This window comes from Penaeus monodon, chromosome 21 (assembly GCF_015228065.2).
Source record: "Penaeus monodon isolate SGIC_2016 chromosome 21, NSTDA_Pmon_1, whole genome shotgun sequence".
Taxonomy (NCBI): Eukaryota; Metazoa; Arthropoda; class Malacostraca; order Decapoda; family Penaeidae; genus Penaeus; species Penaeus monodon.
The window spans coordinates 18,067,967-18,068,552 of NC_051406.1; the positions used below are offsets into that span (position 1 = coordinate 18,067,967).

The window sequence follows — 586 nt, forward strand, 5'->3', positions numbered from 1 at the left end:
CAACTTAGAGATCAGATACTACTACTGAATCGCTAAGTGACTAAGCCTTTGTGAAAGCCATATCTGCTTTTTAAAAATGAAAAAATTAAAACTACACTGGACAATCAGGTAAATGTAGTTTACAACTGACATTATTAATGTATTTGAGATGATGGTAAATAATATATGACTCGGAATTGAATGAACCACAGCCATAATTAATCAAATGGAGTAAATGCTTTTTACTGCATTTATTTTTTTGGCAGTGCTTTTATTCTACCTGCATATATGCGCTGTATTATCATAACAACAGAAGACAAAAAAAAAAAAAATAATTTATGGGGAGCTATACCCCTAAATTGGCCAAATGTGATCTGCAGTAACTCCAAACAGCTTCATTTTTGGAAACAAACGAACCCTAAACACTTGCTAAAACTCATCCTCAATATTCTGAGGGAAGGGGGTGATTGCAAGAGATTATACCTCAAAAATATCTTTTTGAGGGATATCTTTGAAATTATGGCTATAATATTTTAATAAATTAATTCCTGTAAAAAACAACTAACATGTCTTCAGTTCACTTTTTCCAATTAAATTCCACATTCTT

At 31.2% G+C, this 586-nt stretch overlaps 1 protein-coding gene across 1 annotated transcript in view; it reads right to left on the reverse strand.

Annotated features, from left to right (window-relative positions):
• Nucleotides 1-586, reverse strand: part of LOC119586589 (tRNA-dihydrouridine(20a/20b) synthase [NAD(P)+]-like) — a 4,792-nt gene that overhangs the window by 1,745 nt on the left and 2,461 nt on the right. The gene's annotated exons all lie outside the window — the stretch shown is intronic.